Genomic DNA, 17,144 nt, shown 5'->3' on the forward strand with positions numbered 1-17,144 from the left:
AATAAAAATTTAGAAACCTTCCCCCCTCAGTTATGGACTAATAATAGCAGGAATACATAGCCAGTGTTCCAAAGTAAATCATCAGTACAAGTTCTTGGTAGGGAATGGGAATGAATTAATTGGCACATGCATACCTCTTCTTGACATGTTCATCTGAAAGCAGATAACAAAACATTGTCATGGGGTTTTGCTGATGACCCCCGCTTTTTTTTTTTGGTTTCTCTGTCACAGTTGGAAGAACTTGACATATTTATTCAATATAGCAGGCAGAAACTTTCATGGGGTTTTGTTTAGCCTGAACTTATTTGTTTGAAAAGAGCTGAACTTCAGTTCAGTTCAGTTCAGTTCAGTTCAGTTCAGTTCAGTTCAGTTCAGTTCAGTTTCTCTCTCTCTCTCTCTCTCTCTTTCTTTCCAAGAAAGGAAAGATGAACACATCCTCCCTTTTCTTGTTTATCCAGCTGAGCTACAGGTTCTGAATTTCCCTGTAAAAAATTGTCTGAGGACATTTTGAGGCAACACTTGTCATGGTTGCTGTTCTGTAAAGGTGATACAGTGATCAGGGAATTGCTAACTTGGTGCTGTTCATCAAGGACAATATGTTTGGGTTTTGTATATTTGTGTACCTCTCTTTCCGTCTCTTTCATAGGCAAATCTCCTATGGCACATCCATATAGTTCTCTTAGCAATGATATGGAAGTGAGTGACACGGACCCATTTAGGGAAGAAAGAGGATGAAGAACTCTTGAAGGATCTCTGTGAACAATATTCTGGGCATCTGAGGGTTAACATTGCTCAGTTCTGTTCTGAGTTGGACTCTAGCTGTCAGGTCTTACTGAGTTGACTAAGGCAGGGTCTTGCCCAGTTATCTGGGAAGATGTGAACAGATAACAATTAACAATTAACAATTAACAATTAACAGTTAACTAACAGTTAACAGTTAGTGCCACCGCCTATATGTTAGATATTTGTCCCTCCTTATTTGTCAGGGTCACCCAGGAGATGAACCACTCGGGATCAGGGAATGGTAAATTCATCCTTGAGTGAGAGGGTGGTCCCACCTGGCTTAAGAAGATGGTGGTACATTTCCTCCTGAAGAAGCCATCTGTGGACTCAACAGTACTGGATAGTTTTCAGCTGATCTACAACCTCCCTTTTCTGGAGAAGGAAGTGAAGAAGGTGGTGGGGCTTGGAATTCAGAGGAGTATGGAAGAAGCAGATTATCCTGACCCTTTTCAGTTACAATTCAGAACTGGGCATAGTGCTGAGATGACATTGGTTGTATTAGCAGATGATCTCTGGTGGGACAAAGATAGGAGTGTTATGATTCTCCTGATCCCTACTTGATCTCTCAGTGACTTTTGATATCATTGATCATGGCATCCCTCTGGATCATCTCTGGGTTGGCATGCTCCAGGTCCCATCCTCTGCGCAGTGCTATCTTACAAGACCCTGGAGATCTGCCTTTTCCATGCCTGTACCTGCCCTGTAAAATAGAATTTCCCCTAGAGTCTGTACAGTTCTGACCCTGCTGAGCTCCTTAAAGCCTAACTCTACCAGCAGGCCCTGGGAGGGTGTTTTGTGACTCAGCTTGTGATATTTGTCTGTGTGCTGTATGATTCTATTGTTATTTCCCCAACATCAGCGGATTACCTCCCCCCCCCCCCATTATTAGATTTCTTTTCTGCTGGTTTTGTTTTTAATTTCTTTTCTACTATACTGTTGTATGCAGTGGTGCACTGGAACTGGCTTGCACTGGCTCACAAGAACCAGTTACGTTTTCTGGAATTTTGCAAGCTGGTTGACAGGAGAAGTGAGAAGCACTTAGCCCATCCATCAGCTGTTCCATGTCTAGTGGTGAGGTGCAGCAGCAATGGAGCCAGAAGCACCAGTTCTTAAACATTTAGCAGCACACCACTGGTTGTGTGCCTCCTAGAATTGCTTCAGCAACTGAGGCAATCAGTTAAATAAATACGAATACAATCAACCACAACTCTTCTTTCCTCTGTCTTCTCCTCTTCAAGCTGCACTACCTACATAGCCAACCCCCTTTTCACAGGGCTGGCTGGGCTAATTCTTGAGGGTGGGGCCCTTAAAGATAATGCGAGGAGGGATGAGACAGGCTATAAATTGCTTTCTGCACTTTCTGCCAGTACAGCTCCTTTGAGATCTCTCTTTTTCTCTCTTCCAGCCTGAGGCTTGTAAATCTCTCCCCCGACTTGTACATTGCCCTTCTTGCTCCAGCCTCACAGCCTCTCCTCCCATCCCCCTGGGTCATCATTCCCTCTGCAGATTGAGGATCAGTTCCAATAGTCAGAGCTTTGCATAGGAGACTCATGCCCTACAGCTTGATGCTCTTTTGAAAGGCAAACAGTCTGTTCAGAAATCCAGAACACCCAGGCTTCCTACAGGGCTCTTGAAAATTGCATTGTTTTTCTGCCAAACTGGCAAGCCCTCTTAAGAAGCTTTGTTAGGAAGGCTCTTCCTCCAAATCCCTACCCATTGTCTTATGACCCCCCCATCCACACACTTGGAGACATGCATCCTGCACTGAACATGGGATTAGACTAGCGACTTATAAGGTACATTCCAGCTCTTTCATTCTGTGATTCTGTCATCCTAATGTACTGCACCATATGCTTACCTACAAGCCTTTTCCAACTGTGTGCTCCAGATGCATTGGATCAGCCAACATCATTCTAGAGGGCAAACAACTGAAGACAGCTGAATACAGTTATTATATATGCATAATAAAGTGCTGTGTATCTTCTGGTTTCAAAGTCATTTAAGCAAGGCATACTCTATAAGTTAGCTCAATTCCTGTTCAAACATCTGACTATCTTGCCATTTATTTTTGAATGCTGTACTAGGAACTGCTTCCATTTTTTCTACATGTTGATTTCCCCCCTTTTAAATGTATTCATTTCAAATGGTGTGGAAGGTTTAAAAATCATTTAGTGAGAAGTAAATTGGCGCCATACTAGTATCCATTTTTCTTCAAGATAATTAAGCAGAACATATTGGATAGCCATGGTGGCTTGTTTTTGGAATGCTGTTGATATGTTGGACAGCTGTACCATTGCTGTAAGGCATCTCTGAATCGGTCCTAGGCAGGCTTGGCAGATAAGTGGCTAATTTCAGTGTCATCGGGTGCTGCCATCAGGAACTGGGGCTAGCATTGCTATCCACTGCCGGGCACCTGGCCACCCTGGCAAGAGGCAACGAAGCAGGTGGATGCTGACACTGAGGCCATTTGGGAGTGCACAGAAAGTCACTTGCCATAAATGGGCTTTTGAGATAGAAGCAGTATTGGCAGCTGTGGCTGTTCGCCTGCCTTGTTGAGCAAAGGAAGAGGAGAGGGATGGATCAGGATCTGCAAAGGTATGTCAGAGATTGTTGGTCAATCCCATTAATATTCTATGGCATTCACCAACCTGGGACCTCCAGATGACCACAGTTCCAACCAACATTGCCAGCCTTCCCAGAGTATTGAGCAGATGGTTTAGTTATTCAATCACATGGTATTCCCTCAGCATAAATTCTGCATATAGTTTGAGTAAATAAGGAGAGTGTGTTCAGGCTTGTCTCACTCCTTTGCCAACCAGGAGCCAGTCTATTTCACTGCTGGATAGACTTAGTTCTTCTTAAATAGCCAGAAAAGAAAAGAGTCTCAGAATTATGATCTTTCCCTGTTTAACATTCAAAAAGTGATTAAGATGGTTTAGGTGTATACATCCCTACTTTACGGGTTTTCAGTAAATTTCTCATGTGACTTTAATATGTGAATGGAAGATAACAGATTGGGCGGTAATGTTTCATTGAATCAAATCTGGTTAATATCATATTACTAACATTTAATTGACTGGGAATTTATTACAAGCACACACACACACACATACAGTATACTACCGTTACCTATTTCAGGATTAGATTATATAACCATATCTTGCTAAAATATATTATGCTAGATGGTGCTTATGGACATCAGTTTGTCCAAAGAGGTTTCTGTTGGTGCCCGCCAATCTCTCTATCCTCCATATATTTTTCTTTAAGATTTTATTTTAATTAAAAAAAGTTTAGTGAGGAGGCCAATTATGTTAGAAGGTCCCAGAAGTATTATTAGAAGATAAAAATGATGAGTAATCACCATCCAGTGCTTTGTTTTGAAGTACGCATAGACATATATAAAAATGAGAGGAGGAGAAGTGAGCTGGAGTGATAGGAGGCAACTTGAAGTATGAAATACAGTCTACATACTACATGATGGGAGTGGGAGGTCAGAGAGTCTTCCAACTTCCAACTTTCAACAACCACAACACAGTCAAAAATCCAAATATACCTACGTACTTACTGAAGCACTAGAACGTATACAACTACCTCTTAAAGAATCTAGTATTTCATCTCCAAACAATATTTTTCCTTTACCCCACATTCACTTCTACAGACTGAAAACCTATGGTAGACAGATCATGTGACTTCTATGCAATTGATCCGCATAGGAACATCTTTTATACGCAGTGACTTGTTAGAGGATTTCAGGATGGGATGGGATAGGATGGGATGAACTTCCCCACTTTTTAAAGCCAGCTGAAGCAGGCACAGGCAGAGGCCTCCGTGGCATTTTAAGATTACATCACAATGACATCATGACACAAAGCCCATTCTTATGAACTTGCACCCTGATGTTTGATGCAAGTATGTATTTTGGGTCATAATGTCATGATGAAGATTTCATCCCACATGGACACCAGTGGACATATATTCTGATTCAGTTTTAAGGTAGCTTTTCATCTCTAATGATCAAATTAGTTATCTAAATTGTACTAGAGACATTACTGTCAAATAATGCATCGTGAATGCCACAATATGCTGGAAACCTTTTAACTTACTTTAGGAGCCTGAAGAAATAACAGAGGTCCTACCATCTAAAAACACCAAGTGATGGTGAAGTACCATTTATAAATAATGAGGACAATGGTATACTCTTAACAGTTATGATTTTGATCAACGTACTAAGCAGTTGCAAAAATCCCAGTCAATGTATTAAAAGTGAATGATAATAAGAAAACAGAATTCTCACCCTTCATAAAATAATAGGGCAAAGTTTAATTGTTCAAGTCTTTGTGATTACATTCCTCACATCATTACCTAAATAATGGGAAGGTAATAAACCAAGTTATTGGATGCAGTAGGTAAAAGGGTTCATCCACATGTCCCCCTAACTACGGCACAAATACACTCTGGTGTTTTTTTTAATGCTGTCTCCTGATGATGTTATCTTTGTCTCATTGCTAACTGACATCTGTGGCAGCTTAAAATTGCTTTTAGCTGTTTCAGTTTTAAAGTAGCATTTTCCTTCTCCTAATACAAAGGTTGTCTTGGACATGATCTAGCATGCTTATCAACAGTGTGGTTGATGGTGCAACCAGGGGCAGGATTTGCACAGCTTCTCCTGGCCACATTAGGGTGCTCCCCTCCGTTGCTGAGATTGGGCTGCAGCAGAAACTGGAGGGTGCCTAGTATCTGCCAAAGCATCTGCCCATGTAATGCTGTACTTGCCCTTCCCAAGCACTTCTCAGGTCTGATGCAGGCCCCTTATACACCTGGGTTGAGCATTCATTATAAATGGTGCTAGACACAGGGCAAGCTCTCTCTCTTGAGACAGCACTATTCCTGTGCTGCACAGAACATTAATTGAAATCAGGAAAAGGATGTGGGTTTCTCCAGTTGTGCATTGCATCATTGGTTGCACTGTCATCATTGGTTGCACTGCAGATTTTCCACTGTTTCTGACAATGAGGGGTTTTCCATGGCTGCATCTTTCCCCCTTTTATTGCTTTGGATGAATACTTCCTTCCAGCTCCACACAGGCAACTTCCGGGTCCTGCTGGCCACAAGGAGAGAACTGGATTCGCTGTTAGGACCGCCATTCCTTTGCAGCACTCGTTGAAGACAGAGCTTGTTTGTTAACAGTTGCTTCCTCCCCTTCATCCTGTGCCCCTCCTCTGCACATGCAACCTGTTAACCAGGGTATTTTGGGGACCTGGGGTCTTTCAGAGATACAAAGATCACTGGCATGGAACACCTCTGCATCTCTGCACATTAATGGGGCAAATTGACAGGTAGCCAAATGTATCATTCCAGGCACCTGCATAGACTTGCCCATCCCCACCCCATCCAACATTAGAGACAGTGATTGGTAGTCCCCCCCCCCACACACACACACCAGCAGGCAATGCTTGAATGGGGTGGGGGTGGGAGGAGGGAATCTGCCAATTGCTTTCCTTAATTTATCCTTCATTGAACCTGTAAGGACAGCCCCAATTATCAGCCACGTTACTGGGGCAAAAGGGGTTGGCAATTGAGGCAAATTAAATTGCCAGTATATATTTTCTGCCAGCACAAGGACTGATAATGTAGTTGTTTGGTTGTGCCCCAAGTGTTCACCCTCATCTTTAAAGTGTGCCACCGCACCAATACTTTGCAATATTTAGTATTCAAGTCACATGAAAAGCAAAAACAAAATAAAACCCAAACCTTAAAAAACTGCAACACAAACATTATTTATAGATAGGAAAAGAATTAGGGGAAACTTTAATGACTCATAGATCAGAATCATGAGATTTTGGTGTAAGATTAAAAAAAAAACCAGTTTCACTGGATACTGACAATGTTTACTGAACTAGCAATGTGACAAGAGGAAGACCCATTTCTAGACGGATATATTAGCTCACACTTTTTCACATTCAAACATCACTTAGAACTACTGCAAAAGGCAGAAAGTGGAATTCCAACATGTATTTTATAGCAGTGTGTATGTTTTAATGGTGGGGGACAACTGGAGGACAGCTCAGAATGTTTGGTTTTTGTAACCAGACCAGAGAAGCAGATGTTATAAATGCACATATATATTATGTAACAATCTAGCTGGGATGGGAGAGCTAGCAGGTTGGATTAAGGCTCTGTATGGATATTTGGTAGCATAAAATGTACTTTACATTTATATATTATGAAACCTTCTGGAATCACAAACCAGTTTTGCACTCTTTTGTTCTCTCTTGGCTAGTTTTAATGTAACCTTCTAAATAATAGGTGTAACTTGCCTTGAGCCCTGTACATAAGTCAGAAGGTAAGTCTCTATTCAGCAGCGTCTCATTTTTCTAAATTCCTTAGGTAGATATATTACATCTTGCTTCTTCAGTGAGCCCTTAGGTATAGATATAGAATTGCTGATCCCTTGGCCTGCTGCTCTTTATGATGATACTTTTCAGCTGGGTTCATATTTTGCACAATACTTTAAGAGAAAAAAAAAGTAAGATCACTTCTCAATTTTAATTATCAATTTAAAAATAACCATTTGATTTTATTTGCCTCTTTGTATATAAATTAGGACTATTTTCTTTTGCTCTGTTCTCCTCTTTTGCTTTTTTTTAAAGCTGATTCATCTACAACCACCCTCTACAATTATATAGGCTCAAATATAATTTTAACTCATTTGATGGGACTGAATGAACTCAGTCTTGGAAATTGTCATTAGCAGTTGCTATTTTATCATCTGAAGTCATCACTGAAGGACCTGGATGGCCACAGAATCATCAGAATATACAGGCTAGTGTCCTTCATTTATCCTCCTCCTCATTCTCTTCATCATCACCACCATCATCATTATAAGCAGTAGCCATTTTTTTAACTATTAAAAGGGATGGTGGTTTTTTCACTGTTATCATCAGACAGTAAGAAAATGTAGCTTAAGGTGTGGTTAAAAATCAGCAGAGGCTGAGGAAATGTTTGGGAGATGCTCAAAAAGATTAAGGAAGTGCCTGCAATCTGCAGAAACTTAGTACAGCTGAGAGAAAAAGACTGTCTGATCAAGATGTCTCTATGAGAACATAGTGGAAAGGGATTATAAACTATATCCCTGCTGTGATCACCGATTGTTGATTTTTCAATCTAGTGTCCTCCACAGGTTTTGGACTTCAGCTCCCAGAATTCTCAGCAAACCCACTGGGAAAATGGGACCTGAAGCCCAACTTATCTAGAAGGCACCACAGTGGATCAGATAAGAATCAATACAAAGCTCTCCATATTTGAAAGAACACAAAACAGACAAAGCAATGTTTGCAAAAAGGGCTTTCTCTGCAAATGATTTAGAACTAGATTAAAAATATGTATGAAGTTAAACCATTAAGAAAACATATTTGCTTTTGACTGCTCATTGGAAGTTAGAAAGTGTAGCTAAAGTTTGACCACAATCCTGTCTTGTAAATGAGGATCAGTCAGTGATCAGGTCATAGGTTATAATAACAGCCAACTCTGTTTTTATTTTTTGGCAATCTCAAGCAGGTGCTAGGGCCTAGTACCCTGATATTGGGCAGTGCTGATATTATTTCTGCTATTATTTTTTGGCATTCTGGCACAATTTCCTTTTCTCAATGTCCTTGCCATAATGTAAGCTCATCCCTCTGCTTAGCTTTCTTGCTATTTACGTGTTATAGACGGCTGTTGATTAAAGCACAGACACACCACAAATCCAGGAGCTGTTTGGAGCTATTTCACTGGTCCCTAGTTTTTGTTATCCTTAATGTTTCACTTGAGCTCACAGCAATGATTCTAAATTTTTGGAGGAATGTGGAAGGATGATATGCTCTGAAACAGAAAAACGTTATGTGTGGCTGTCAAGGTCATTTCCATCCCCCCCCCCCCATTGGTCTGAATGTCAGGTGCACAACTTGGGCACATAGACAGTTAGAAAAGAAAAGAAAACTAAAGAAAAGAAAAAAGAAAAGAAAAGCCATTTAAACTCCTTAGAATCACTTGCAACTGGCACATAGGTTTCAAAATAAAGAAGTATAAAAGAAGCCAGATCTTCTAGGTTTGGCAGGAGATGTGGAGTAGAGGAGACACCACTTGGAGACAAGCCAGAGGATCCATAGTCAGGGAGAAGAACCAGGAAGGAACCGAGGGCAGTGAAGACAAAGAAGGAATCTAACAGAAAGGAAAACGCAGCCTACTCTGAAGATGGCAGAAAGCAAACTCTAAGTGGCTCAGGTGCTGGATAAGTGGCTGATAATATATTAAGGGAGAAGTTGTTAGCATTCCTAAGTCTATGCTGAAGATAAACAAGTGTGGGAGGAGGCTAGCAGCTAAGTGTTTGTCTTAAAGTAAAGAAGTAGAAAGTTAAGCTATTTAGTTAAGTTGTATTAGTATATTGTATGGTTTGGTTTTTTAGTGAATGTATTTACATTTGGTCACTAAACACACACACACACACACACACACCTCTAACTATTTACTAAAAGTCTTGTAGATGCACTTTGCATTAAGCCTGTATAGCAATAAACAGCATGTGTATTTGTTAACATGTGTGCATGTCTGACTTCATTCCTATCCATTCCCACCCACCAGCAGGGAGCCACAGGACAATGGGCACTTACATCAAGTCCAAAGAAGGTATAAGATCCTAAGGAAATCTATGATTTCCCCACCCCCACCCCCACCCATAAATTCTTAGTTAATACAGTAGTTGTCAGGTTCAGCCCAAGAAACTCCAGAGACAGTACTGGAACAGCTCAGTTACTTTATTAGCGTGCACCTGCTAGACAGAATCTCACCAGACTAACTCTAACTCCCAAAGCCTGCAACTAAACACTATGAATTCCTTAGGGTGGTGCCAGTCTCATCCTCTTCGCTTTTCCAGGCTCAGGCTGTGGGCTGAGGAAATGCTTCTGTCCTTGAACCTCCTCATCCAAGTCCTCCATCACAGTAGTGGAAACAATAGGAAAGAGTTAGCACCTCATCCTTGAGAAGGCAAGGGTTAATAATTAAAGTTTTACATTATTTTCCCTGACAAGGCATTTGGGGATGATTCATGAAATAACAGTTACAACTGTATTACCATGGATTTCAAGACCTAGGAACTCAAGGAGTATCCTTATTCAACCTTCCAGCCTACGGAACAGACCTGGAAAGGGAAAACAAAGAGTACTGCAAGTCAATTACTGACAGCATAAATGGTGTTGACAGGAAAGATTTAGTTTGTAGGATCATGGCCTAAATTATCTAGATGATGGACAGCTGCACAAGATAGATTGTGCCTCACAAGGACACAACTTAGTCTGACATGTGAAGCATGATACATTTCATTTTGATTGATTATGTGCCATCAAGTCAGGGTCAACTCTTAGTGACCACATAGATAGATTTTATTCATGTCAATCTGTTCCAAGCCTGGTCCTTCAGGTCTTCCAGCAGTGTACCCTTTGCCACTCTAACTGTATCCATCCACCTTGCTGCTGGTCATCCTCTCCTTTTTTTCCTTCCATTTTTCCCAGCATTAGAGCCTTCTCCAGAGAGCTGGGTCTTTGCCTAATGTGTCTGAAGTAGGATAATTTGAGAATGGTCATTTGTGCCTCAAGTGAGAACTCTGGATTGATTTGTTCAATTATTGATTTGTTTGTTTTCTTGGCTGTCTATGGTTTTCTTGGGCGTCTTTTCCACCACCGCATTTCAAAAGCATCAATACTCTTTCTATCTTGCTTTTTCAAGGTCCAACTTTTGCTTCCATAGAGTGTCACAGGGAATACCACGGCTTGCATGATTCAGATCTTTGTAGGCATAGACACATCACAACTTTGTAATATCTTTTCCAAGGCCTTCATAGCTGATCTACCAAGTGCTAGTCTGTGGTGTATTTCTTGACTGCTTGTTGCTTTACTGTTGATGGCTGATCCTAAAAGGCAAAAGCTATCCACCACTTTCTAAGGCTGATCGTTCTACCTGTTGTCATTAGTTAGGTCTTCTTTATATTTAATTTTAATTCCATGTTTTCACTTTACTCCTTGATTTTTATTACTAGAGCTTGCAGATCCTTTGCATTGTCAGCTGTCAGGGTAATGCCATCAGCATAGTGCAGGTTATTGAAGTTCCTTCCTCCAATTTTAAAACCACATCTTCTTCCAATCCAGCTTCCCTTCATATATATTCAGCATATAGGTTAAATAAATCAGAGAGTATACAGCCTTGTCTCATTACTTTGCCAACCTGGAGCTAGTCTCTCTTGCCATGTTTTGTCCATATTGTGGCTTTCTGACTTGTATATAATTTCATACATATATTATTGCCTATTAACAAGGGAGAAGATGTGGATGATATCTTTCAAAAGAAAACTGCAAATATTTCAAGGAAGCATGAAGTAGTAATGATAGGGTAGACAAAGTGCCAAGCATGGTCCTTCCAAATTTAGTTTGCTGAGATATTTTTCTTTCAGAGCTTGTTGGAAAGCTGAGTAGGATTGGCTATCCTTGTGATGATATAACCCATTATAGAACACTTTATTGAAGAAGTGGAAGTAGCAGGAAGAAAATAAATGTAGTACTGGAACTTTAATACAGTAAAGTTGAGTTTAGTTAAATGTATGTCTTGGATCTCAAAAATATGGATTTTCATACATTTAGAACAATGATAAATAGGCTTCCATGGTAGGAGAAACTAATGGAAATGTAGCTTAAGTTAGGTAGAAATTCCTTAAAAATGAGTACAAAAAGCCAGACTGCAAACCATTCCAGTAAGAAGAAAAATAGAGGACAGCAGAAGAAGTCATAAAGCTATCTAAAAAAAGGATGAACCTCCTCCAAGATTTGGCAGTACCTTCAAGAAGAATGCTGGGCTTTGTTTTCATTATCAACTTTGCTGTGAGAACTGAGTAATCACCCAGAAGAAGAAAAAGAGGCAGCAGGAGTGAACATGTCCCCCCGCCCCTCCAGATTTCTGGACATTCCTCAGTAAAGATCATTCATAAATGTTACACGGAGGTATTACTTATTAAAATATCTCTCTGGAGAAGGAGGAGAGCCAGCAAGTTGGCCAGCAGAATGGAGGAAGTTTCCATGCTGGACCTCCTCCTCCTCTAGTGCATCCAGAGAGTGGAGTGACTACCACATCAGCCAGCAAAATGAGGGAGGCCTTTCACGGGCAGCTGCTTCCTGTAATGTCTCTCTGGAGAGTGGAATAGATGACTAATTGGTTTGTGATCCAGGTAGCAAGCCAGTGCAGCTCAGCCTAGGACAACTGTCTTAGACCAGGCTGGGCGCTGCTTATTCCCACAAAGGTATTGACATTCAAAAGAGAGCACAGGGTGTACATGTTGCACAATATGCACTCTTTAGAGGGAAGGAAACTACACACAGGGATCTGCCTACACGTTCAATAAATATTCTAGGCACATTTTAGAGTTCCATCCATCCTAAGGGCTTGCAGATGACTACCTCTCCCCATTTTTCTTCTTGTCTCCTACAATCACAGAAACATTTTCTTGGGCCTCAGTATGGCAACAACTTGAAGGAAGGCTTTTTTTCAAGGGATTGGTAAGTAAACAGCTAGTAATGAAATTGGATAGACTCAGACATAAAAATAAGCATCATGCTGTCAAATATAATAGGGGAAAATCCTTGTGGCTTGACCCCTCACTTTTCTTAAGTTCCATGGTGAGAAGAAGAAGAAGGAGAAGAAAGCAAGTTCCTTGGAGAATACTCCTCTTCTCACAGTGCTCCACTTAAATGTTTTATCCACCCATGTGTTTCCCCCAGTATAGCAGAGCCAGTGGACTTTATGCTTCCTCTCAGTGCAAGACTTGCAAAGTATCTGTGTAGGTATGGATGTGTGTGTGGGAATATTATTTTGGCCTGCCAGTTGAGGAGAAGGAACACAAAGAATCAGTATAATGAATCTCCTAAAGAAATGCTGGGACTCAGCCCAGCAGAGGAGCTATTTGTGATATTTACTTCAATCATGTTACTGGCATGCAAATAAGCAAACGAGTTTTTAATGAGATCTTCCCACTAATCAGCTAACTCTTAATGCCAGGTATGGAATCCCAGCAGTATTTGAAAAGTTGAAATTATCAGCTCTGGAGGTTAACTACAGGTTGCAATTATTTAATGTGCTATACCATTCATCTGGTCCTTTCAACTTGAAGACAAAAAATGTGGGGCTCTATAGTTCTAATAGAACAGAATATCTGTAGCATTGATGATCTGTAGATCACCATCACACTGATGATGTTACCTAGTTGGGTAATGAAATGTCTGCAAGCAAACAACCAAGCTCAGAGAGCACCAAGAACTCCACAGCTATTTACTTCTACCACAGCCATATATCTTTCTGCAGAATGGGACAAAGAAGAAAAATATTAATACTTTGCATGCAGGAGATCACAAGCTAGGGTCTGGCATCTCTAGCTAAAATAGGGCCATCATATCTAAGCTACCAAAATTAAGATGCTCACTAGATGGTAGTCAAGATACTTTGCTGCCATCTGGTGGAGGCCTGGATTTTTGCAGCCCAGCTTTGGTAAACCTAAGCTAAATTGCTGGTGATAAAAAGCCCCCTCCCTCTGCCTTAGGCTCTGGAGAGCAATTTCCAATCAGGGTAGACAGTACAAGCTGTAATGACCTTGTGATTTCTGAATAATTCTCTGCAGAATTTGGAGAAGTGATAAGCAATGTGGTATAAAAGCCAGAGTGCTCAACATGGCTGTTTCTGTAGGAGCATCTTAGTCATAACTTCCCCCCCAAATAGAAAGCAGAAAACTAGCTGCTGGAAAAGTAAAGCATTTTACAATTCATGTGGGGAACCTAGGCCCTCAATAATGCTTTGGAGAGAAATTGAGGAATTTTCTCCAGCTGAGGATTTTTCTGATATTTTTCTGCGCAGTCATGGAAGAAAAGACGTGATTGGTTTGCTGGAGCAACTTCCTTTTTTAAGCCTTAAAATGCAAAGAGTGATTTCTAAGGACAATGGAAGACCCTGTAAGCTGCATTTTCAAAGCAGATAATAGTTACTGATTCTATGACTTTGAAAGTCAATTTAGTAGATGCCTCAATGCCTGCTTTGAGTTTATATGGTAGACCAGTCTACAGTAATTAGACGGATTTAAATATCTGTCATTTACGCAGAACTGCTGAGGCAAAACAGAAAATCAGTCCTCCTGCTCCAGTTATTGTAGGAAGAGAGCTGTATTAGTTTATGGTAGTCCAAAACTAGAAGACTGATAGCACTGTTTCGGACTAATAAAATGTATTAATAGGCATAAGCTTTGGTGAGCCACAGATCACTTCATCAGATGTATGGAGTGGCTAGGCTGATCTATGATTTAAATTGGGCTGAAGTGGGAAGAACAGAGGGACAGAGAGGTGATTATACAGATGCAGGCTACATATGAAATAGATTACAAATATCTGATTAATTAATCATTGTAGTGTGTTAAAAACTCATTGTGCTTGTTGAGACCTTCTGAAATAGCCTGAAATTTTGTTAATTTATATGATTTCAATGATTTTTTGCTCATTGAGCTGGTGCAGTCCACCCCCCCCGCCCCAAAATGGCCAATTTGAGATTTGTAAAGGAGTATCATGGGAGATCAACATGCTCTGATATTCCTTTGTCCTTGTTTTGAATCCTGGTGTCAAACTTGTGTCCACTAATTCTTTGGTGCAAAGCTGTCCTTCATAGAATCTAGAGGACCATTGCTGACAGATGATGGCATATGTCACATTAGAGAAAGAGCATGTGAATGCACCTCTGATCTTGTCTGTGTACTTATTGGGATCTGTGAGGATGCTGTTGGTGTAAATGTGGGGGGAAAGCAGACATCAGGGTTGGCTGCAGGATCTGGTCCCCATGTTAGAATCGTTGTCCTGTTCTTTCTTGTTCCGTGTGAGAATCTGCTCCAGATTGGGATTTTTTGTTGTTGTTGTATGCAAGTATGGGCCTACCACCTAGTGCCTGAGAAAGTGGAGTGTCATTGTCCAGTACGGGCTGTAACTTCTCAGTCATGCATTCAAATGGCTTCAGCTGTGAGCTATAGGTCACAACCAGTGGTGTCCTGTTGTTCTCTAGTTAGGGAGAGCAGGAGTAATCCAAATTACTATGGGCAGATCTGTACTTTCTGCTTGGCCCATTGCCAGTATGGGCCACTCACTGCAGGAATGGGTGATGTCATCCTCCTCCCGCTCCCAGCCCACTGCATTTTTTAGGGGGTTCATTGTTTTGATGTTGACACTTTGTGATGTTCAAGATTTTATATGTCAGTATCTTATTTTGTAGTATCTTATAGGCTGGGAGCACATGTATTTAAATGAACAAAACAAGTAAAGGTAAGAGAACTGCCCCTGCTATCTGTCGATCTTATGTGAAGAAGTCTGAACTCTTAAGGAACTATTCAGGCCTCCTTGGGATGCCTAAAACCTGCCAAGATGTATTAGACCACACTGTTCCTCCTAACCTGAGAAAGTTCCTTCACTTTGGATAACTATTTTGTTTTTTCAGAAAAACCTGATATTTCTTTGGATATCCAAATACTGAAAATGAGTCTTCCTGTCCTAGCATTCAGGTCATCTCCCAATGCCATTCCAGGGAAAATTCTGAAATACATATTTGTTCATTTTGACATCTGATATTTCTTAAACAGTAGCAGTAGCTCCTTAATGAGTGGATTCTGTACTGTTCTGCAGATCTTACAGAAATATATTGAGTTTCTAATCTCAAGATGTTCCATAGCTAATGATACCCAAGGCATTGCTTTCCAAACCAATCATGAGAAGGTTAGATTTAGTCTGGTGAGATTCTGTCTATTAAGTGTAAGCTAATAAAGGAGCTAAACTGTTCGGGACTGTCTCGCTGATGTTCTCGGGCTGAACCGGACATCAGTCTCCCCAGACTAAATCTATACCACCACAACAGTAACTATAACCACGAGGCCCTCGGGAGATGCCAGTCTCATTCTCTTGGCTTTCCCACATTCTGGCTGGGGGCTGAGGAGGTGCTTCCCCTGAAATGTCTCTCCCCCCTCCTGGCAACCTTGAAGCTCCATTCCAGAACCTTCCCCGCTCATGCCTTGCATCACACTAATCTATAGTTCTTTGGACCTTCTCTTTGACGTGTCCCTCTCTTGCTCTTCCCCCTTCATATTTGGCTTGATTGTATGGTTATTGTTAACTGTTCTTTTCAGAGCTGAGGTCAAATTCTGTGGCTCAGCTCTTTAGGGCAGAATGCAAAGCTGTGCCTGTTGAACATCCCTTCTTAGAGAAGAGGAGTTAGCCCACTTTGTTGGAGCCATTTTTACGGCTAACACACTTCATTCTAGTTCAACTTTCTGTCTTGTGGCCATGGGATTTCATTTGCTTATGCTGGATTTGTGGAGAGGATTGTACTTTTACTATCTTGGGATAGCCAGTGTAGCACCAAGTACTTCCAATGCATCCACAGACACTTCTTTTCACACCAAGCAGTTCCCATCTGTTTATTTACATTTAAAAAATATTATTAAAAATTGGGATGGCTACTCTTTTGCAAATATGCCCCCCCAAAGAGAAAACAAAAAGAAACGTTTTAAAGAGTATTCTGTTAATGGAGGCCAGGAGAGGAATATAGAAGCAGTTGGCATTCTAGTAAATTGATGCTTTGTAACTGCTTTTGTCCTCCACAGTAGCTATTTTATAAACAGGCAAGTGCCCTCCACGCAGCCATTTTTCAAGAACATCCCTCTGTTCTCAAAATGCCAAATATGCCCGCCAGCCAAAAATGATCTCCTGCTCCTCCACAAGTGATTTAGGGAAAATATACTTCAGAAAAGTCTCCTGTATCATTGTCTTTTATTTTAGAGAAGGGGTTACTCTTCTAAATTAGTGAGTCAAGAAACCGGCTGAGAGGGTTTACCACAGGGCTCCAGGTGTAGCAGATATTTAGACAAGGTGGTATTTTAGGTGGTCAAAAACGCCATTTCATTTTTAAAAATGTTTTCTAATTAGCCGTTCCTATGATTGACATTTCTGGGTCTTGGTTAATTGATACCTTTTCTCACTTTCACAGGTTTCCCTGGAAGGAAATTGGACTATGCAATTAAGCTCACATTGCTAGCGATATTTGTTGTTGAGGACTATGTTTAGAGAACTGTGTGGATTGTGCTCGCTTTGTGGTTGTGGTTCTTGTCCCAGGTTTTCTTTTCTTTAGCTTTGGCTGGCTCTTGCTGTTTTCCCTGCTGAAAAGATTTGTGGTTGTTCTTATATGTGTTTCAGTGCAATTCCTTTGATTTCCTTTCTTTCTTTTTTCTGTCTGACCTCTGTGGTCACCTAGAGCAAGCAAATTGTTTG

Source organism: Python bivittatus, unplaced genomic scaffold (genome assembly GCF_059951505.1).
Source record: "Python bivittatus isolate LINGU-HERP-01145 unplaced genomic scaffold, Pbiv_v1 ctg000200_np1212, whole genome shotgun sequence".
Taxonomy (NCBI): Eukaryota; Metazoa; Chordata; class Lepidosauria; order Squamata; family Pythonidae; genus Python; species Python bivittatus.